At 35.7% G+C, this 23,518-nt stretch overlaps 1 protein-coding gene and 1 pseudogene across 4 annotated transcripts in view; both read left to right on the forward strand.

Annotated features, from left to right (window-relative positions):
* Window positions 1-6,124, forward strand: part of CPSF6 (cleavage and polyadenylation specific factor 6) — a 30,665-nt gene extending 24,541 nt beyond the window's left edge. For all 4 annotated transcript variants that reach the window (XM_005571504.5, XM_005571505.5, XM_005571506.5 and 1 more), the window contains one exon: window positions 5,697-6,124. The gene's annotated coding sequence lies outside the window, so the exon portion shown is untranslated. The remainder of the gene's footprint in view (window positions 1-5,696) is intronic.
* A 14,149-nt stretch (window positions 6,125-20,273) lies between these two features.
* On the forward strand, window positions 20,274-21,970 carry LOC102140233 (glycoprotein-N-acetylgalactosamine 3-beta-galactosyltransferase 1-like; annotated as a pseudogene).
* Window positions 21,971-23,518: the final 1,548 nt, after the last annotated feature.

The raw sequence follows: 23,518 nt of genomic DNA on the forward strand, positions 1-23,518 counted from the left end.
TTTGATACTTTGCATTTTGAATATGCAGATTGAATATCAAAACTTTGATTTTTATATAGTTTTCCATGTATTACAAAATTTAATGTAAACTCAAAACATTCTTTTAATATGAGGCAAAACATATCTTACACTTTTAAAACTAAGCTTATTGAAATCGATATTGTTTTTGAATGTAAAAATTGAATATTGTGTTATGAAAATCTAAACACTAAATTTTAAAGATGTAGCACTTTTTTCCCCTGAGTTAAATACATCTGATCCCATCTTAATGAAAAAAATTCTCAATATCCATCAGTTGCTTAAGGTGGATTGTGACTGAGTTATTAGTTGAAATGCTTATCTATGTTACTCATTTCCATTATAGAAAGGTACAGGTTCTGTAAGTTACCTATTTTTTTTTTAGACTTTATAAGTTATCAGCAAGCTTCTAGTTAGTCAAGACATGATAATGAAACGAATTCATCTGCAAAATTGGATGTGCCCATCAAGGGACCTCCAAACCAATTTAAACCCAAAGTTAACTAATTAAATTTCTTACTGGTTTTAGTAAAACTAGCATAGTCAGCCAAGTAAACAAAATCCATTGTTAAAAGTATTTGAGTTAGCTAACATTACTTTCTAGTAATGGGTACACCTAACTATATCATGACTTGAGTTTCATTACATTCAGACATTAGCTACAAATTCCTAATGTGCAAACTATTGTTGACATTTTTCTTAATCACTGATGTACCATACCAGAATTTCCATGTTTTGTTTGTACATTAATCAGAATTGAGTTGTAATACTGTATGTGCCTTCATCCAAGCAAAATTTTACATAAGCATTTCTAGTGCAAAAAATTCTGTTATCCTGGATTATTGTACATTTGCTATATCAATCAGTATTTATTGTGGATGTAGACATGAATAAAGGGGTGGGGACTGCGATTAAATATATTCAAGTAAAACTTTTTAATAAAAACAAAAGCTATCTGCAAATTTGATCACCATCATAATAAGGTCTGTTGACCTTTTTAGAAGTTTTAAAATATGAGTCCTTTTGAGCTTTCATGTAAATCTTAAATGGACTAAATGGAATGAGTGATTTGAAAGCTAAAGTGAATGTCACTAGTAAGGCTGTATACAAATAAAATACTAATGTAATCTATTAAAGTGATGATGAATGGCTAAAAGGGCAAGTTCTTAATTTTTTAACTGGAAACTTAATGATCTTGGCAAGCTGTTAATGTCTGTCCCATCTTAATTTTTTTTGTGTTTGAACTGTTGGTAATGTTAATTGCATTCTCTCATTTTAAAATGTATTGGTTTTTCTAAAAGTATTCAATATCTAAGTTCAAATAGATAATATTTTAATGAGAAAATACCAATATTGTAAATTTCAGTATGTAAATACATTGTGCTTCATATTCTGTAATTTCTGCCTCTATTCTCAGACCACTCTGAGCAAAATAAAAGTAGTTCAGTGCTTTAAGATTGTACATTTCTTACTGAAATAATTATAGTTTCATAGTTGAGTTACTTAAAAGGTTGCATTCCTCTTGTTACTTCTTTGGAACATCTCTGCTCAGCAAATTTGTGTTAACAATTCAGCTTTTCTTTGTTTACTGAAACCAAATTATTTTTTTTTAATACTTTTTATTCAGGCTTTTCCTCTCCCTACTTTATGAGGTTTTACAATTCTCACATCTTTATTATCCATGACAATTTTTAAGCATTGGGTATGGGGTCTGGATTAAATAACTTGCCTTTGCTGTCCGATTACATTTTTTTTTTTTTTTTGAGAGGGAATCTCACTCTCGTTGCCCAGGCTGGAGTGCAATGGTGCGATCTCAGCTCACCGCAACATCCGCCTCCTGGGTTCAAGCAAATCTCCTGCCTTAGCCTCCCGAGTGGCTAGGATTACAAGAATGTGCCACCATGCCTGGCAAATTTTGTAATTTTAGTAGAGACAGGGTTTCTCCATGTTGGTCAGGCTGGTCTCGAACTCCCGACCTCAGGTGATCCGCCCACCTCGGCCTCCCAAAGTGCTGGGATTGATTACAGGCATGAGCCACCACGGCCAGCCTCGTCTGATTATCTTTCTACTACCTTAAATATGATCTTAGGATCGTAGATTTTGTTATTGCCCAATATTTAGGATGCTTTGCATTGTGTGTTCAGCTTAACTTTGTGTTAATTTGAAAACAACCAAAAAACGTCAAAAGAATAAAAAAAATTCTTACATGTTGAAGATGTTCCATTTTCTTTTTAGTGTTGCTTTGAGGCTTATGTGAAAACTAAATTATCTTAATTACCTGGTGAATGATACTGGTTGTAATAAGATTTTAAAATTGTTTCTGCAGCTCTTAGGTTATGTGAGGTCTGCCTTATAGCTCCCAGCCCTGTTTCCATATGTTTTCTAATATAGCCTAACTACTCTGCTTCATCTGGATATGTATGCTAGCTTTCATTGCTTTAGCTCTGATTTTTCTTGCTTTGAGTATTACAAAACCTGTCTCACTGCACAGCTGACTTAATTGAAGTTACAAGAGGGAGTAGGAAGTGATCCCTTGAATGGATGTATAGTGTGTTTTGCTCACTGTGGTTTAAGAATATAGTTTTGTTTACAAATGATTAATGTTCCCTGTTGAAAAAAAAATTCAATGCCAGTGTGAGTCATCTTGCTCTCTCACCTTCATCTCAGTGTTAAATTTACTACCATTGTTTTAGTTTGTAAAATAGATTGTTTTGAATAAATTTTGTCTTGAATGAATATTTAGTTAACGTTGTTTAAAGAAACCTAATAACCAAAAAGGGGTAAGGGTGCCATTTATGCTATCCAAATTTTAAGAATTTTTCTTTTGTGGTAGCATGTTTTAACTCTTCATGAATTATAAATAACAGGTTATTTTGGGATGTTCATTTTGTAAATATTTTGGGAACAAAGCTCATTTTTCTTTGAATGTGATTAAGTTTATTTCTACTATTTTACTGGGTTGTAAGAGCAACAATTATGTATGTGTTTTATAGAGTAATAAAATGCTTTAGTTAAAATGAGGTAAGTACTATGTACAGAGGTAGAAAGATGAAAATATGAATGTTTGGGTAGTGAGAACTTGTAAATATCTACAATAACTAGAATTGTTTTTATGTAATATGTTCTAGTCAACACCAGAAGGAATTTTAATTTTAGAGTTAACTCGTGTGTAGATAATTATTTCTCTTGCCCACCTCATTTCCATTCCTCTTAAGAAGTTTTCAGATAGAGAAAAGTGAATTATATTGAGTTAATAGTGCATCTCTAAAATTATATGAGAATCCTTTTAATTCAGTATATTAATGTGAAAATCTATAAAAGTGCCCTATCAAGTATTTATTTGAATCTTAGAAGATGAGTTTACCATTAATTTAAAATACTAATTCTAGCAAATGTACGTAAATTTCTAACAGAAACAATTATAATTTGAGTTGTTAATAATGGCTTGATATATTAAAATACAGGTACTTCTCTGTGTGTTGAAATTTTACTTAGTGTTCACTTTAGTTTACAGACTTTATTAAAAAGGTGTAGATTCCATTTATCTTTTAGTTGTTTTAACATCTGTTTACATAGGCCTTTATTTTATAATTAATACCTAAAGCAAGTAATTGTGTGGCTTTGACATTACAGATTTTACCAAATGATACGTTGAAAACATGGGCATTGAATGTATTTGTCACTTTTAAGCTGGTTTTTGCTATCTTTGTTGATGTAGTTGCCTACTTAGACATTTGAGAGTATAATATGGAATTGGATTATTGGAAATGGGTTGTATTGCCTTCAAAGTCACTTTCATTTAAGACTGTAAAATTTGTATTTCCAAGTGCATAAATGTAAAGTGTTTAGAAATAGAAATAAAAATGGCTAGACTCTCCCCCATATTTTATGTCTGTATGGTGAAAATTAGATTTATTAATAGAAAAGATCTATCTATAAAGTATAATCAAACAAATGAGTGCATTAGTCCTGGAAAAAGATGTGTGTTGCAATTTTACAAACAGGATTCTCTATATAAAAATAGTATTCTCCACTGGAGTGATAATGATACAAAGATGCAGTGTATGTGATATGTTTTATGGAAGAATGGAATATTTTTGTTTTGCTATGACTTTAAATAATTTTTCCCTCTTAATGACCTGATCTCTTTTTATCCCTTCCAGCGCAACAGAAAATTTAGGGAGATAGCATTCTTTTGCAGTTAAATTTATTAATTTCCCAGTAATTATTATTTAAGATTAGAACATATGCCTTGTCTTTCTTTAATACATAAACCAGTTTTTTAAAAGCATATTGCACATAATAAAAATAAAATATTTGAAAGCTGCCGTTTTAGATTTTTTTCCCACTAAATAATTTTGCTAAATAGCTTCATCAATATAAGATGAAGATGCAATAAAAGATAACAATAGCAATGGCTGAAGTTACCTGAAAAATATGGGTATATAGAAACTATTATATATAAAATAGAAAGTCCTGGATTGTACCATCTATTTTTTTTCTTTTGCAGTTTTAAAATTTTATGTTATTACTGCTAGGCAGTATGCATTCATCTATGTACTGATGTTCTTAAGATACTTACAACCTAGTTGGGGAGGAAAGGACATAAAAGAAAAATTTATAACAGTGGCAGAAATAACTCTTTAATTGTAGAGCAGAAAGTATTTTTCAGTTATTTTTATGGCAAAATATCACTAAACTGTGCCCTATGAACATGTTCAAATTGAAAAAAGTTTTTTTGAAAAACCTTCTGCCCTCTTGACTCTTAAATCACTTTATTATTGAAGTGGTTTCTTGTCATTTATACTTTAATTACCTAATGTTTCAATGGTTACTTATATCCAAGTTAATTGAATGTTTCTTGTGAACCTCTACCTGAAGTTTGCATATATATGTATTCTTGAAATTTTAATTTATCAACTTTATTCTATTTTTTTAATTTTATGTGAGTTTTAAATGAACTTTATCATTGTAGATTCCCATTTAGCTTGTTTTGGTTAGTTTATAATACTAAATTAGATATTTCTATATAGGTGGAATAGAGTAAAAGTAAAGTAAATGTTTTAAATTTGTATTATGTCTAAAGATTTGTACGTGGATGTCATTAATTTAAATGTCCATACTCTATTTATAAATCTTATTTATAAATTTTGTAACATGGAACACCATTTGATTTATAATACTTGCAGAAGTTCCTGTATGCTGTTAAATAAATTAATTTGTAAAATAATTTTGAATTTTATATTTAGTTCAGCATTTAATTGTTAAATGAGTTTATAGACTTGATAATGTGGGTGAATGAAAAATATTTACATTAAAATCATCCAAGCATTTTCCATTTATTTTTGTAGCTTGCATATTTTAGAAAATGACTTATGAATGTTTCCATCATCACAGAAACAGTAGCTGCTATGTTTTCATTACTGCTTCAGTCATTAAATTTATAAGGCAATAATATCTAAGAAGAATGAAATCAGAATGTCTCAGTTTAATCATCAGGTAAATTGGAACATTTCACCGCCACAAAGGCAGCTACTGTTTCCGTTAATTCTTACTTTGTGTTAGAATACGTAACAGTGAAGTAGATGCACGACTTGTGTATGTATAGTTAAGCCAGCGTTTTTCTGTGTATTTTGGGGAATAGCAAAATCTACATCACAAATTTTGACACATTACAGCTGAAGGAAGAGGATCACCTTCCAAGACAAAACAGTCTTCATGGGGGAAAAATGACGCTTGTCCAGCAGTTTGCTTCTTGTGATTGAACTGAACCTGTAAGGATTCATGGATAAAATGAACAGGAATAGATCTGAATAAAGCAAATCTGCATAAATGGTAACCAGTAGCTCTACTTTTATTTTTTATGTTGCTTAACTGTTTTATTTGAAGGAAACCTGTGTGATTTAAAAAGTTATAGCTTTTGCAACTTTATTACTGGTTATATACATTTGGCCATTATAATGTGCAAGCAATTGGAAAAAAAGTCAAGTAAATGCTTGTTTTTGTAGTAGTTTGTTCTTGTTAAAAATGTTTATATGATAATGTCTGTAAACAGCATCACTTTGATTACAATAGATGTAGTGTTGTAATAAACTGTTTAATGGGGCTGATGTGTAAAGCTGTTCAAGTTATTTGATGTTTACACCTCAGGGAAAGTCTTGTGTTCAGCAATATCTTAAGATAATGTTACTATGACAACATTTTTACTGTCCTTTAAAGCATTGCAATAGCGTTTTTGGATATGCATCAATCTAATCTTGCGTTCAGCGAATTAAACATAGTAATTAAGTGTCTTTTGCCCTTGATTTTGGTATTAGAATAGGCGATTACATGGATATTTAATATTTCTATATTCTGCTTTTCTAGCTGTTTTTACCTAGTTAGCTTGTGACTTTGCTGAATGGTATGTAAACTTGTAAAAATTGAAATTTGACAGACATAGCAATCCAGTCAATGTGTAAAGGGGTCAAAAAAGCAGAGGTTTTAATACATAAGTAAAAACCCATACATATTTGATGTGTAATGCAGGTTAATTACAATACAGATGTACTGAAACACTTAATTGTGAACTGCTAACATTGAAGAAAATTTGACAATTCTGATTTGATGCTGCAATTACTTGCTGTTTTTATTGATCTTATGGTTTATTTCTTAAGCCATAGGCAGTGTAAATACAGCCCTGCAGCAGATAAATGTGAGTAAAGAGAGCCTTAGTTTTATTTTCCAATTGGTATAAATTTTTGAAGGATGTGATGTTCATTAACATTCGGTTGTATTCCCCAGTATTTGTAATGGGAAATTACAGATAAACCGTGTCTGCATAGTTTAAGGAATACTATGTGTATTCATGCAGTGTATTGATTCATGCTATAGTTATGTAATCAAAGATTTTTCTCAAACCTGCCTTACATACAGGCCCACTTTAAAAGCACCTGGCTAGCATGTGTTCTTGATTGCAAAATTGGCAGAGGCAGGGTGTCAACTTGATTAGGTGTTTTTATGGGAATGTAATTTGAAATCACTACTTCAGAAATTTGAGTTAAAATTCTTGAGCACGTTAATATATTTTTAAGATCTGATTATCTTTGAGAGATCTTATGTTGATACACATTGGTTGTTAAAGTATATCCAAATTCTAGGACAATGCTTAAAGTGTTAAAATACCCTAGATACTATGTTATGTGCAACTGTAGAAACCCTCCAGAGATTTCCACTGCTGTTCTTCACTTTCATCTTGTCTGCTATCAAACCACTTCTGACAAAATTAGCTGTTTTGAATTACCCATATCACTGCCAGTTTTATTTTAAAATATTTTGTGTTTGAAGTATCTGCATGGGATCATTGATATTTATCAAAACTGTTCCCTTTCAGAAATGATTTTTTAAGCACTTTGTTGAAAATGCAGTTGCTTTTTTAACATTATTTTACAGTTGTATCAAAACTTTCCTGTTTTCTGTATATTGTTAGTTTTTGTCATTTCTTGGCTTTTTAATATTTTGACTATAATACCCTAATGTGAAGAAGTATGGACATATAAATATTACAAGAGAAATTAGTTAATAGTAAGGTTAAAAGGTAAGTAAAATGTCCATGAAAATAAAATTTCTTTGAACAATTTGAAAATGTAATCACAAAAATCTAACTGCACTTGAAATGAAACTGGAAATTTTATACTAATTAAATCCTTTACCTTTTCATTTTTTATCAGTGGAACCTTTTAATTGCTCCTTCTATATTACTCTTCTCCCTGCTTGGCTGATCTCATTACGTGACTTTGTTGCAGACAGTGTGAGTGTACTAGATTTGTTTGCTGCTAATCTGTTATTTTAAGTGTTGTCAGAAGGAAATAACTTCTTGGTTTGACCAAGTAATTTTGCAAAGTCCTTCTCTACCTGATAACACATGAATGTATAGCAGTAAAGGTGAAAATTGCAAGCCTTGTTTCATTCTTCATACCCCCTTCAGTTGTTTATGGGTTGATGTTATTTGAAAACTCTTCCGTTTTTTTATGTGTAAAAACAATCCAAAGAGATAAATCCTTGCATAGACACCAAAAACAGTGTCTCAGAGACCTTTTCATTTTTTCCTTAGTTAATAACTGTAGTGGATATGAAAACAAACGAGTTGAATTTTAAAACATAGCATTTATTAGTGCTATACAGTCACATTCCTTTCAGCCAGTAGTAAACAGATGAGTGATACGGTATCTGAATGGTACTGCTTCTCAGACAGCACTTTGGATTGAAAGTGCTGCTTTTGGTTAAAGGAACTATGTTGTGGAAAGCATATTCCAGTGTAAATTTGCAGATGTGCATTTTATTTTGTCAATTTTCATAAGATTTGGAGTAAGTTGCAGTGGCTTTTGATCATAGTTTAGCCCGTTTAATGGTCCTTTTACCTAGAATGTTCTTAAGCAGTTAATGACAATTTGGAATATACAGATAACTTGTAGCTTAAGATACTATTTTCATTTAATTCTCCTGTGGAGAATATTGCTTTATTTTTTACTAGTTCAGGTCAGTTATTAAAATAAACGTGGAGGTTTTAATGAATGTTGTATAATATTTTATAGTGAAGGAAAATTGTTGAAAGGGTAAAGACTTTCTCTTTCCCTTATGTATTTAACTGTGCCAATCTAAATACATACTGTTTTATACAATGAGATGCATTACAAGACTTTTCTGTTGGAGTGCTCTCGACATTTTGGTTTTCATACCTGAATGATCATTGCATTTTCTGTATTTTCTACAATGGCTCCAATTTTGTGTTTTAAGCTTCAGCTTAAGAGGAAGTTTATGTTCTAATTCTTGACTGAGAATACAGTATTGAGATTCTCGCTGTTTTACAGATAACTGGTTTTTAAATTTTACTCATTAAGTTCATTTGCATCCCATAGCCCTCTGTAAATGTTGTATGTACGTAAATGCACGCTTACCCACTGTGTATAGTAGACATTTTTGTGCTAAAATATATTAAGTGGGATTTTTGTAGCAAAGCATTCTATTTTTCTGTTCTTACAGTGTGTGTGTGTATGTGTGTGCGCGCGCGCACGTGTTTTTTTTAACCTTAACCTTCAGTTTAAACACTGGTGTATTTATTTTCTTTTTAAGCAACTTGACTCTTAGAAGCCTTAGACTGATTTTTTTTCAATAAATATTCAACCAAAAATTATAAATTTATTAAGATGTGGCCTTACATATGGCATTCCTTGTGTTCGTAATGTGAGATTTTTGATTTAGAGAAATCAAGATTCAGGATTAAAGTTTCATTGTAAGTTGAAATAGAAAATGTATTGAAATGTCTAGGCTTCTGGGAGAAAGTTCTTACACTCTTCTTTCTTGGCATTAGAAAGAAGCAATAGGAATTTTTGTGAATATTCTAAATATTCAGGCAACACTGTTCAGATTGATTTAGGTTTGTCTTAACCAATGTTCTTTTTTTAGAATTTCAGGTTGTTGGCATTCACTGAGTATGCAGCTACTATGGTTTTTGTATGGGACGTATACTTGATTATATACATTTTAATGTCTTTAAAGACTTCCTGCTATATTAGTTAACATATTGTAATGGGAGTCTTAAATACTAGGTTGAATTTAAATGAAGTCACACACACCTTGAAGTGGTAACTGTGCATAGTAAATACTACCAAGAGTTTTATTCATGTGGGAGTATCCTAAAATTCTGCCATGGGTGTAAATGTTTTACAATAATTTCATAATTGGACAGACCCTGCATTTAGCAAAAACATTTTATTTTGAAAGTGTGTTCTTTTTGTCGCACTGTTACTGCGTAACACTTCTCAACATTCTGTAATTTAAATTATTTTAAAATACTATGGTGAATTCATGTTTATTTTTTTACTTTGAAAATTGTACTCAGGTGGTATTTAATGGGAAAGGATCCTTTGGGTATAAATCATAATGTATTTTAAGGAATGCATCTATAATATTGATAACTTTAGCCTTAAAAAAAAGGTCTATTATTCCTTCCTCTGCATCCCATGGTATATTAGCAAAGTAGTTTACAGCCCTGTACAGCCTTACAAAGTTGTTTTACAATTTTTAATGGAAAGCCCTTAACAAAAAAAAAATTGTATCATATTACCAATATCCGTGAATTACTGATTACAGTTTGTAAATAATTTGTTTAATATCAGAAGGCCAAAGAAAGTCTTAAAATTTTAGCTATTGACTCTATGGTGACTTCACAATAAGATTTCTGTGCAAAAAGGTAAGGTGATAATTGATCAAATAGACTTTCTTTTTTTTTTCTTTTTTTTTTTTTTTTGCTGTCCATGAGAATTAGACTTCATATTAGCTTCTATTAAAAAGCTCATTCCATTTTATTAAAATGTTTGTAATTGCAATTTTGTGTTTAATGTTTACTTTGTCTTTCCTTTCTTTAGCATTTAGGTGACTGTTCGGCAGTTTGATATATGGCCATTGTCGGCCTTAAACTGCACTGGTAACAAGCATGGTGTTATCTTGTATTGAAAATAAAATAAACTTTTGATAAGACTTTGCAGTTTGTCCTTTTTGTTTGATTTGTGATTTGGTAACCATTGTGTATGGTTTAAATAGTTAATATTTATTGGCAGTATGCAGTATAACAGAAATTGGACTGTTGTCTGTATTTTGTCTTTAAGCCAGCCTCCTAGATAGTGGTTGTTTTCTTGTGTATTGACATTTTGGTGCTCTTTAAAGCAACTGATAATTGGGCTAAAATTAGGATTAAGAGGCCTGACAGATTTCCAGGCTGTTATATTGTTTTTAAATCAAAGATTCAGAAAGAATTTGTCTAGTTTTAGAGGATCATTAACCTCACTAGAGTTTAATCAAGTAGAAATGTTTGCAGCAAAAATATTTTACTAGTTAGCTTGGAAACATTATGGGGTACTTTTGAAACAGTAACAGACTTGTGATTTCAATAGATATTTCTGTTTCAGCTGTTAATATCAGGTCTCAGATTTCAACCTGCAAGCTTCAGAGTATGTTAAAGGTAACTTATAAACAAGTGAATATGAACATGAGAAATAATATTACCATCACTGGGATCCCTTTCCATGCTTCCACTAAAATTATGGTTCAGGTTTTTGTTAGATTTCCTATTACTGTTTGTTACATCTTTCCATTGATCAATCCCCATTTGTGTTGAATTAGTTGAGACTCTCGTCTCTGCCCTGTGAGGGCATTTAACTTTAAGAGAAGATCATTAGGAATATTTTTTGGCCAGATGCCACAGTACGTAAGACTCAGTTCAAGACCTGATTTAGTGAAAGAGAGATGCTTTTTTTACAAAAGATTTGTGGACAGATTTTTCCCAGTCTTCCTAGTTTTGTTTCAGAGCCATTACCATGAAATAATAATTATTAGAAGTGATTTCCAGTGCTGTTCTTGGTCGTTCATAGTTCATTAATAGTTCTTGGATTTTCGTATGGTATATCAGTTCTGATAAGCTATTGTCAGTTTCAGATAAATGATATATACTTTACCTGTCAAAAATCTATATTCATTTTAAAGAAAAACTTTTTAAAAATTTACTGCTTTAATGTAATGCTGAGATCTGTAGGGAAAAAAATGACTTTACTTGGTGAATGGGAGAGGGAAGTACCTTTTAAGCACAGACTTGCAAAAAGGGCTTTTGGCAAGAGGAGCATTCTAGTAGGAACTGAAAGAATGCCAGTTTGGCTGAAGCAGGGAGTGAGGAACATAGCCTTATGTGTGGAGCTCGAGCAGTTGGCAAGGCTAGGCTCTCCAGAGCTTGTAGGTCATATTAAAGATTGTCCTAAGAGTCATGTGGAATCACTGAATTGTGTGAAGTGTCACAATCAGCATTTCAAAAAGCTTCTTGGCTGCAGATTAAATTGGTAAAAGAACAGATAAAAGAGAAACACCCCTTCCTGTCAGGAGAGAAGATAAGGGTAGATAAAAATAGAAGTTTGTGGGCTGTAGGTGCGTGGTAGAAATTTTAAGATGTCATATTTAGTGACTTATGTTTTCTTTGAAATGGAAATTGAGGGCATTGTGGTGTGGGCATGGCTTAGTTTAGAAGTAACGGTGTTGATCTGTGAGATTGTCAGGATTTGCTATCTAAGATTCAGCGCCCATTTTTATGGTGGCAATCCACCTAGTAACACATTCGTCCCCTGGGAGAGGGTAGATGGATCAAGCTATGGGACGGAGACGGCAGTAATTGTCTTCCTCAGTTTTCAGTTTAACGGTTGTCAACCCAGCTGAAGAACACACTGATGCTGTCCTGTTGTTTTTAAGGGATTGCCATGAACACTATTTTTTGAGACAGTCTTGCTCTCTCACCCAAGCTGGAATGCAGTGGTGTGATCTTGGCTCACTGCAACCTCTGCCTCCCAGGTTCAAGTGATTCTCAAGACTCAGCATCCCGAGCAGCTGAGATTATAGGTGTGAGCCATCACGCCTGGCCAATTTTTTTTTGTAGTTTTAGTAGAGATGGCTTTTCATCATGTTGGCCAAGCTGGTCTTGAATTCCTGGGCTCAAGTGATCCGTCTGCCTTCGCCTCCCAAAGTGCTGGGATTACAGGCATGAGCCACTGTGCCTGGTCACCCATCAGTGTTTTTTAAAAATAGTTTTTGTACCTATTGCTTCATTAGTTTCTTAATTATCCTGTAAGACAGTATTCTTTTTTTGTTTTTCTTTTTTTGAGACAAGATCTTGCTGTCACTCAGGCTGCAGCGCAGTGGTGTGATCATGGCTCACTGCAGCCTTCCCCACGCTCCAGCAGTCCTACCTCTGCCTCCTGAGTGGCTGGGATCACAGGTGCATGCCACCATGCCTGGCTTTTTTTTACAGTTTTGATAGGCATGGGGTTTTGCCCTGTTGCCCACGCTGGTCTCAAACTCTTGGGCTCAAGCTATCTTCCTGCGTTGGCCTCCCAAATTTTTGAGATTACAGGCGTGAGTCACCACACCTGGCCAGTGTTCTACTCTTAAAAGGGAGGCAGTGGGCTCTGAAAGGTTATGACTAGCAGAATATAGTGAGTAGAGGTTAGAATGATTTTTCAGTTATTTACTGAACGTCATGATACTAAGCTGCCACCACCATAAGATTTTAAGCTTTACTGATACCCAAACTAACCATTTAGGAACACATGACTTTAAAATGTTCATTTGCACCAATGTTGAGTACCTACTCTACAAGATACAGTGTTAGATACTTTTGTGTAAGATAGGCCATAGCATTTTAGTGTGGTATCTTGTAGTCTGTAAATACTTCTACAGGTTCTACCTACACAATTACTATGGCTGTCATATTAGATATGAGGTAGGTGGGTATAACGTGTGGGAAATGTTGGCACTGATCTAGAAATTGGACCCCTCCCCAGTGCAGTATAGGAACCAGCCATGTGTACCACTTCAGCTCTTTATTCCCCCTGAAATAGATTATTGTTTTTACATCATGACCTCTTCAACTTTCCTCAAGTGAGGGGAAAAAATTACCTTAACACAAAATGCAAGAATCTTCCTAGGCATCTAACCTAAGAATACAGTCAAAAGTGATTTGCAGAATGTGAAAACTGGAGCTACTAAGTTATTAAAGGATTTTAGTGATGGCTGCCTTTTCACAGTGGTGTATCTTAGATTATCTATTGTAAACACTTTTCTGATGAAGTCATTTTTATACAACTCAGAAATTGATCCAAGGATACTGGAAGCCCATTCTACTCCAAGTATGTAAACTTGAGCCTTTTATATTTCACATTGTAAACACATGCTATGTTTGTGTACAGTGAGAGACTGCCTACCTATAAACTTCTGTAGCAGTCCATTTTATGTTTTCCTTGACTTACTACATCTATGAATGAACACTAAAAGACGAATGGCCCAACTTCTCTTACCTCTATTATGCGTACCTGGGCAGTAAGTTATCTACAGTAATTTATCTTCTAATAGTTGTTTCTTCCGCTTGCACACACACGGACAGAACGTGCCCTCTAATTAGATTTGGCCAAGACTAGTTATTTGATCGGTTAATAGAAAAGGTTAAAAGCAGGGAGTCAAATTTATATTCTTTTTAGTTTCCTTTGCTGTTTCCCCTAACCTTTTAATTTTGAGGGCACTTCCAGGGGACTTGTCTCTACACTTGGTTCTCTTATCCAGTCTCATGGCTGTAGGATTTATATGCTGTCAGTTTCCAAATTTATATTTCCAATTCAGATGGGCTAATATTTCAGCCCCTCCTCTCCCGTACCACCTACCTGCTCAACCCACAGTCTTACCCAACAGCGAATATAAATACTATCATTTCATTTGTGTAGACCCAAAACAGATCACTCTTGACTCCTCACACTCTACATCTACAGGGAAATACTTTGTCTCTACCACCAAAAGATACCTGCGACCTCTTACTAATGCTGGAGTTGCTCTCTGTCTTTGCCACTGCACAGTCTGTTGTCAGTATAGCTTTCAATCTATATTGTTTCTTAAAAATCCTGCAGTGGCTCCCCATTCATTTAAGAGACAAGATCTCTGTCACCCAGGTTGGATTGCAATGGTGTGACCGTAGCTCACAGCAACCTTGAACTCTTGGGTTCAAACAATCCTCACACCTCAACTTCCCAAGCACTAGGATTACAGGTTTGAGCCACCTCACCCAGCCCGCTCTTCATTTCTATCAGAGTAAAGCTGCAGTCCTGACAAAAGTTCATGATTTGCTCTCCCTCCCCCCCCCCCCTTTTTTTTTTTTGAGATAGAGTCTCTCACCTTGGTTGGAGTGTAGTAGCATAATCTCAGGCTCACTGCAACCTCCATCTCCTTATCACAAGCAATCCTCCCACCCCAGCCTCCTGAGTAGCTGGAGGTGCGCACCACCACGCCTGGCTAATTTTTGTGTTTTGTAGAGATAGGCTTTTTGCCATCTTGCCAAGGCTGGACTCAAAACTCCTGAACTCAGGCTCCTCCTGCTTCAGCCCCCCAAAGTGCTGGGATTACTGGCGTGAGCTGCCGCACCAATTTGGCTCCTCTTACCTCTGACTAGATCTGCCAGTACCTTTCCCCATGCTCACTCCATTCTAGCCACTCTGGCCTTTGTTTTTCAAACAGGCGAGGTATCTTGTGTCTGAGCCTTTGTGTGGGCCATTTTCCCTGACTGGAATGCTGGAGATAGCTGCCTGAGAAGAATCTCAGTGAGGTTTGTTTTTACCATTCTATTGAATGGAAACTGCTACCTCCCTTAACTCTGTTTTATTCTTTACTCTTCACAAGCATTTACAACCTAACTCTATATTTTGCTTGTTCATTCAAATATAAAGTCCCATGAAAGCAAGGATCTTATTGTAATATCTGTTAAATCCCAAGTGTCTGCATCAGTGTGGGGCAAGCAAATGTTAATATTTGAATGAGTGATCTTGAATTATAGTTCTGCCTCACTGTCTTGTTAGCAACTATTGTAAGAGCTGTGTCAGCATGTTTAAAATTGTAAAGCATATGGAAGTTGGCATTCTAACCATTTTTAAGCATACAATTCAGTGACATTAAATACATTCACAGTGTTTTGCAACCATCACCACTATCCATTTCCAGAACTTTTCCATCATCCCAAACAAATTCTACCCATTAAACAGTAACTCCCCATTCCCACCCTATCCCCAGCCCCCGATCATCTCTATTGTACATCTGTCTCTGAATTTGCCTGTTCTGGGTACATCGTATAAATAGAATCATACAATATTTGTGTTTTGGGTCTAGTTTATTTCACTTAGTATGTTTTTGGTTTTTTGAGATGGACTCTCGCTCTGTTGCCCAGACTGGAGTGCAGTGGTGCAATCTCAGCTCACTGCAAGCTCCGCTTCCCGGGTTCACGCCATTCTCCTGCCACAGCCTCCAGAGTAGGTGGGACTACAGGTGCCTGCCACCACGCCCAGCTAATTTTTTATATTTGTAGTAGAGACGGGGTTTCACCATGTTAGCCAGGATGATCTCGATTTCCTGACCTCGTGATCCGCCCACCTCGGCCTCCCAAAGTGCTGGAATTACAGGCGTGAGCCACCGCGCCCGGCTATTTCACTTACGTTTTTAAGATTCATTTATGTTGTAGCATGTGTCAATATGTGGCTGAATATCATCCCATTTTATGTACATATATGCCACATGTTTATCCATCTGTCAGTGGACAGCCTGTTTCTACCTTTTGAACATTGTGAATAATGCTACTATGAACATAGGTGTACAACTATCTTTTAAGTCCCTGTTTTCAGTTCTGGGTATATAGGAGTGAAATTGCTGGGTAATGGTAATTCTATGTTTAACTTTTTGGGGAATCGTGAAACTTTCCCACAGCCACTATGCCATTTTACGTTCTCACCAGCAGTGCATGAGGATTGTAGATTCTGTACATCCTTAACAATACTTGTGCTTTTCTTTTTATCTGATAGTAGTCATCCTAATGGGGACAAGTGGTTATTTCATTGTCAATGGCAGTTTTTAAAGCAGCTCATTTTTATTGAGACTTCACAAAGTACTTGCCAGGCACAGTGGCTCATGTCTGTAATCCCAGCACTTTGGGAGGCCAAGGCAGGTGGATCGCTTGAGCTCAGGAGTTCTACCCTGGGTAACATGGTGAAACCCCATCTCTACAGAAATACAAAAAATAGCTGGGTGTGGTGGCACAGGCTTGTGGTCCCAGCTACTCAGGAGACTGATGTGTCAGGATTGATCGCCTGAGCCTGGTAGGTCGAGGCTGCAGCAAGTGAAGATTGTCCCACTGCACCCCAGGGTGGGTGACAGTGAGACCCTGTCTCAGAAAAGCCAGGCCAGGCGCAGTGGCTCAATCCTGTAATCCCAGCACTTTGGGAGGCCGAGACGGGCGGATCACGAGGTCAGGAGATCGAGACCATCCTGGCTAGCACGGTGAAACCCCGTCTCCACTAAAAAATACAAAAAACTCCAGCTACTCGGGAGGATGAGGCAGGAGAATGGCGTAAACCCAGGAGGCGGAGCTTGCAGTGAGCTGAGATCCGGCCACTGCACTCCAGCCTCAGAGCCAGACTCTGTCTCAAAAAAAAAGAAAAGCCAGAGTAAACTTAGTTTTCATCGAACCAATTCTCTTTTGCACTCAGTGTTTCATTGGTTTACATAATATTGTGATGAAATCACGACAAAATTACATTGACATTGTTTAGAAATAAACACAGCTGGCTCTAAACATTACTAGTAGCATGAGTTCTTAGATATGATGTATTTTGTGTGACTAAGTCAGTTTTATAGAGAGAATGTAGTTAGGTTATGTGGGGCCAACTGAGGGCTTTTAGAGTATTGACATTTTCTTAAATGCTCTTAAGTTTGCTCCTGAAAGTATGGTCTGCAGGGTAGCAACATTGGCATCACCTGGTCTGGGAACTGGTTACAAGTGCAAAATGTACCATGTGAAATCAAAACCTACATTTGAGCAAGATCCCCAGTGATTTGTATGCACATCAAAGATTGACAGATTGTGCCTTTAAACTACTTTTAATGGCTACCTGCTGTTTCAACTTGTAACATAATTTTAACCAGTTCTTGCCACTGGGTGTTCGGGTTATTTCACTAGGTTTTTGAGTATTATAAAGGATGCTACAATGAATTTCCTTATAGGTAAATCTTGGTGCAAATACCTGTTTTCCAATAATGAATTTCTTGGAGTGCTTGATTCAGAGTATGAATATTTGAGTTTTTTGACACAGTAAATTGCCCCGATTTACTTTTACCCTCAATGTATGTGAAAATGTGTATTTCTCCACATTCTTTTCAATAACTAGTGCTTTAAAAAAAATTAGTGGTGGAAATTGGGTATCTTATTTTTAACTATTTCTTGATTGTTACAGTGGCTGAAATATTTTTAAATGTTGTGTGCTTCCATCTAGAGATAGGCATATATATAAAATGAATCAGTAAATAATGATTTGGTAATTCCATTTTAATAATTGAAGAAATAGTTCAGTAATACAACCAGTAAAGGGCAGACCCAGGAACTGAAGATCTGATATAGGAACCAAGAAAGATTTGAAAGATCCTTTTCTAATCTATCAAACCAGAATTAACCTAATAATATTTTGACTATTATGGTGGAGTCAGCTAATCAAATCAAACCCTTTTTATTTCCATTCTTATACTGAAAATGTTTCTAAGTTTACTTAGTGCACACAATGAGAGTCATTTAAAAAGAAGTTATTTTGCATTTAGATTGTCACCTTAGAGAATCCTTAGATAATAGTTATTTTTTTGGTAGGGTCTCACTCTGTCACCCAGGCTGGAGTAGAGTGGCATGATCATGGCTCATCGTAGCCTCAACCTCCTGGGCTCAAGCCTTCCGCATAGCTGGGACTACAGGTGTGCACCACCACGCCCAGCTGATTTTTGTATTTTTTGTAGAGGCAGATTTTGCCATGTTGCCCAGGCTGGTCTCAAATTCCTGGGCTCAAGTGATGCACCCTCCTCAGCCTCCCAAAAGTGCTGGGTTTGCAGGCATGAGCTACTGCACCTGGCCTGAGAATACATTTAACTTTTTTTTTTTTTTTTTTGAGGAAATTTATAGTATCTTAACATTCTGAATAGAATTCTTGTGGTAGGTGTAAGAAAGTGGTCTTAATTTTATTTAGCTGTGTAATGCTGCTTTTTGTTTTTAGCCCTAGGTCAAAACATAGGCTGTATATATATATATAATATATATATTACATATATGTTATATATTATATATATATATAGCATTTGAATGTCTATGTGTGTGGTATTCAGGAAGGAGATATAAAGCCAATGAATATTACTTCTGTTTTTTTAGGAGCCAGGAAATGAAATAATTTTCATTCAGTGAGTAACTCAAAGTGATTGCAATGTGCAAAATACCTTGAGCATACAAAGAAAAAACAATTGACTGTCTGGAAGAAAGGAACTAAAGAGACTAATACATGCTGGTCACTTTCCCATATGTTGTTTCATGTAAGTGTTAAAAACAGTACTATTGGTGTTCCTCGTTTACAGGTGAGGTAAGATACCTTGTAAGATTCAGTAGCAGAGCATTGATCCACGTTAGCAGTCAGAAAAGCCAACCCAGAGAATATGACAGTAGAACTGATTCTTAGAGGTCATTATTTGAAGATATGAGGTGATACATATATTGTGAAAGAATCTACATATAATGTTAATAGACTTAAAAATTTAGCAAGATCAACTAATATAAAGTCAATTTGGAAGCCAGATATAATGTAACTAGTGTTTAATAAGAGGTGTGCAAAGTTCTCTTTGTAGAAAGTTTTAAACCTTTACTGAGAGACATTAAGATAGACCCAAATCAATGGACATCTGCTCCTGAAAGTGTGTTCTATAGACTGGCATTGTTGACATCAGTATTTCTGTTGTTGGGCAGGAGGAATCAGTATCATTAAATGTGACAGCTCCTCCCAAATCTATAGCATCAATGCAAATCAGAATAATATCCCAAGAAGTTTGTTTTTGTTACTGAATATGACTGTCTGGTTCTAAATTTTATACGGAAGCTCCAAAGCAAATGATAACCGAGAGGGAGATGGAGTGAGACTTGCCTTACCAGATACTAAGCTGTATTGTAAGTAAGATAATACAGACTTGATGCAGGAATAGACCATGGAACAATATACAGAGACTAGAAACCACATATTATGAAAACTAGATTTATGATAGAATGGGAATCTCATGTAAATGTCAACTTTAGGTGGATTAAATGTGGACTTAATGTAAGAGGCAAAACCAGACTCTTTTAAGAATAAAATATAGGAAATAGTTGTATGACCTTGGATTGGAGGAGTTCTTAAGACTCAGCTCACTGCAAGCTCCGCTTCCCGGGTTCACGCCGTTCTCCTGCCACAGCCTCCGGAGTAGCTGGGACTACAGGTGCCGCCACCACGCCCAGCTAATTTTTTGTATTTTTAGTAGAGACGGGGTTTCACCGTGTTAGTCAGGATGATCTCGATTTCCTGACCTTGTGATCATGCTGGGTTCACGTAAAAGTAAGACGTAAAAGTACAATAAAGACATAAAAGTACAAATTATAAAGGGAAAGATTGATAAATTTGAATAAAATTAAGAACTGATTATTAAAAGAGTGAAACGAAAAGTCCCAGACTGGGAGAAGATATTGGAACGCAGATAATTGACAAAGGACTTTTATCAAGAATAGGTAATAAACTATACATAAATGAGAACAATAGAAGCCCAATAGAAAAATGGGCAATTCGGGCCGCCGCCGCTGCTGCTGAATTATTTGGGCTGCAGCGGGCAGTTTCGGCTCGTGGCCGCAAGCCACTTCTGCGGCTGCCCAGAGAACCAAAGGTCGCCGATCCCAAGTCGTCTTCCTTTCCGCCCCCCAGGAGGAGCGAGAGGGAGCCACGGCTGATATGAGAAACAGACTTTCGGGAAATGGCCTCTAAATCCTAGCTGAATTTGTTAGCCTTCCTCTGTGGATCGGCAATAGGATTTTTTGTGTTTTTTTAATGTTCTCAGCTATTTAGTATTTTGTTGGGAGAATAGGGTGGCACTCAGCCTAATACGCTTCATAATGATTCTCATGCGAGGCATTCAGATGATAATGACACAATCATCTAGAAGGACAAATGAACTTCAATGCAGATTCTAGCCAACATAAAGATGAGAACACCGACATCGCTGAAAACCTCTATCAGAAAGTTAAAATTCTTCGCTGGGTTTTGACAAGCCCTTAAAACCTAGAGAAAAAGGCCTCAAAGTTACGTGGGCCTAGCATTGTCACAAAGTGTTGTTATGAGTTCAGAAGAAAATAAAGACTTCACTACTGTGAGATTGAAAACCAAAGAAGGGGCCGGGCGCGGTGGCTCAAGCCTGTAATCCCAGCACTTTGGGAGGCCGAGACGGGCGGATCACGAGGTCAGGAGTTCGAGACCATCCTGGCTAACACGGTGAAACCCCGTCTCTACTAAAAAATACAAAAAACTAGCCGGGCGAGGTGGCGGGCGCCTGTAGTCCCGGCTACTCGGGAGGCTGAGGCAGGAGAATGGCGTAAAAACCCGGGAGGCAGAGCTTGCAGTGAGCTGAGATCCGGCCACTGCACTCCAGCCTGGGCGACACAGCGAGACTCCGTCTCAAAAAAAAAAAAAAAAAAAAAACCAAAGAAGGCAAAGATCAGCCATACTGGAAAACAAAGCTTTTCAGTATGTTCATGAACATTATTTAGAAGATGCTGATTGGTGTTTGAAAGCAGATGATGACACGTATGTCATACTAGACAATTTGAGATGGCTTCTTTCAAAATATGACCCTGAAGGACCCATTTACTTTGGGAGAAAATTAAAACCCTATGTAAAGCAGGACTACATTGAGTGGAGGTGCAGAATATGTACTAAGCAAAGAAGCCTTGAAGAGATTTGTTGATGCATTTAAAACAAGCCAAGTGTACATTTAGTTCCTCCATTGAAGACAGCACGGGGAGATGCATGGAAATTATAAATGTAGAAGCAGGAGATTCCAGAGATACCACTGGAAAAGAAACTTTTCATCCCTTTGTGCCGGAACATTTAATTAAAGGTTATCTACCCAGAACCTTTTGGCACTGGAATTACAACTATTACCCTCCTGGAGAGAGTCCTGGTTGCTGTTCTGATCTTGCAGTTTCTTTTCACTATGTTGATTCTACAACTATGCATGAGTTAGGATACCTTGTTTATCATCTTCGTGTATACAATTATTTATACAGGTATCAACCTACCTTACCTGAAAATATACTAAAGGAAATTAGTCAAGCAAACAAAAATGAAGATACAAAAGTGAGGTTAGGAAACCCTTGAATGGAAGTTGTGATGAACAAAGGTAAAACGTCTAGCACGGCACTGAAGAAGGACTTCTGCATTTCTAACAGAACACTGGAATCCCAGTGAGGAATTCTAAGTGAACATTCCATGGAGAGATTTTTCACATGAATGACTCTAAACTGAAGCTTTAAATGAGCTGTGAAGTCTGTTAAAATGTGTTTTCATACAGTAATACATAAATATATCTATATATATGAAGAATTTGTGTTTTTAAAATGGTGGCCAGGTAAAGGAACTAGAAAAGAGATTTTGTTGCCTGTTTTTGACCATCTGTATTATTATTGTCACTGAGAAACAAACAATTAAATTTGCTAAAACTATACTGTACCATGTTAGTAATAAACAGATCTGCCCCAAAGAAATTTTTTTTTAAATGGACAACAGACATGAACTGACATTTCACAGAAGAAAGTTTATAAATACATGAAATAAAATTTAATTTTATTCTGGAAAGTGCATATTAAAATCACAGGTGCCATTTTTTACCTACAATATTGGGGAAAAAATGTTCAAAATGTAATCTATTGGCTAGTATATGGTGCAAGGGAAAATACTGCTGGAAGGGGTATAAATTCATACAACGATTTTGGAATCTAGTTTAACATTACTTGGTAAAGTAAATGTGCATATATCCCCAGGAGAAACTCATATCTTTACACTAGGAGACATTTACAAGAATGTTTATAGCAACACCATTTGTAATAGCAGAAAACTGGAAACACCTCAAATATCCACCAATAGAATAAATAGTAGGACATTCATACAATAAAATAGTGTGGAACCTGAAAATGTAAGAACTAGTTATACACATGAACATAAAAAGATCTTAACATTGGCCAAGTGCGGTGGATCACGAAGTCAGGAGTTCAAGACCAGCCTGGCCAAGATGATGAAACCCCGTCTCTACTAAAATTACAAAAATTAGACGGATGTGGTGGCAGGCACCCTGTAATCGCAGCTACTCAGGAGGCTGAGGCAGAGAATTGCTTGAATCCAAGAGGCAGAGGCTGCAGTGAGCCGAGGTCACGCCACTGCACTGCAACATGGGCAACAGAGCAAAACTCTCAGAAAAAAGAAAAAAAAAACCTTCTTTACTGGAATAAGCAAGTCACAGACGAATTCACACAGTATTCCATTTATGTTAGAGATTCTAACATTTAGAGACATATTAGAAAAGCAACGTAAGAAACCATTAATAAAATTCAGCATAGTTTTCTAGGAGCAGGAGGGTACAGGGATGTAATCAAGGAGGAGGTCTCACAGGGCATCTAATGTGCCGTAACCAACCAGAATGGCTGGCACCCAAGCCTTTTTACTCTTTGGACAGTATGTATTTTAATACACAAGTATGATGTATTTTATAATCAATAAAATGATAGAAATATGCTTACTATTGTATGTCTAGCTGAATTCTAGAGTTTGACCATCATACCTAGAAGGTGGTAGTAATATTTAAAATAATGCTTAGGTATTTTTCCAAAAACATGACAAATACTACTTTTAAATAATTTTCTATTTATATTATCTGAAATTTTGTTTTAGTACATTTTACTTGAAGTAGGAGATAATAGTCCAGTGAGCGCATGGAAGTAACAAATAGTTAATGTTATAAACAGTCTTCTGCTCTATCAGAGAATCTCAACATGAGAGAGAGGAACATGTAGTTTGCAAAAGCA

This window comes from Macaca fascicularis, chromosome 11 (genome assembly GCF_037993035.2).
Source record: "Macaca fascicularis isolate 582-1 chromosome 11, T2T-MFA8v1.1".
Classification (NCBI taxonomy): Eukaryota; Metazoa; Chordata; class Mammalia; order Primates; family Cercopithecidae; genus Macaca; species Macaca fascicularis.